Genomic DNA, 220 nt, shown 5'->3' with positions numbered 1-220 from the left:
CACCCGGGAGCCATCGCGGCTCCTCCCCCCGCTCCCGTTCATCCTTGCAGAGGGAAATGGGCACTTTTGTTGCCACAAAACGCTCTTTTTAAAGCTAAATCAGCATGCCGGGCCCCCGGGTGGGCTCGTTGGGGGTTCTGGTGGGTTTGGCCGGGCCCTGCACCCCCTTTGCTGGCCGCTCCCCTGGTCCCGGGGGGGGACAGAGCACCCCCCCCCGGGG

The sequence above is a fragment of the Geospiza fortis genome, unplaced genomic scaffold, assembly GCF_000277835.1.
Source record: "Geospiza fortis unplaced genomic scaffold, GeoFor_1.0 scaffold2, whole genome shotgun sequence".
NCBI lineage: Eukaryota > Metazoa > Chordata > Aves > Passeriformes > Thraupidae > Geospiza > Geospiza fortis.
The sequence above is the reverse complement of the archived record's forward strand: the minus strand, read 5'-3'. Positions refer to the sequence as shown.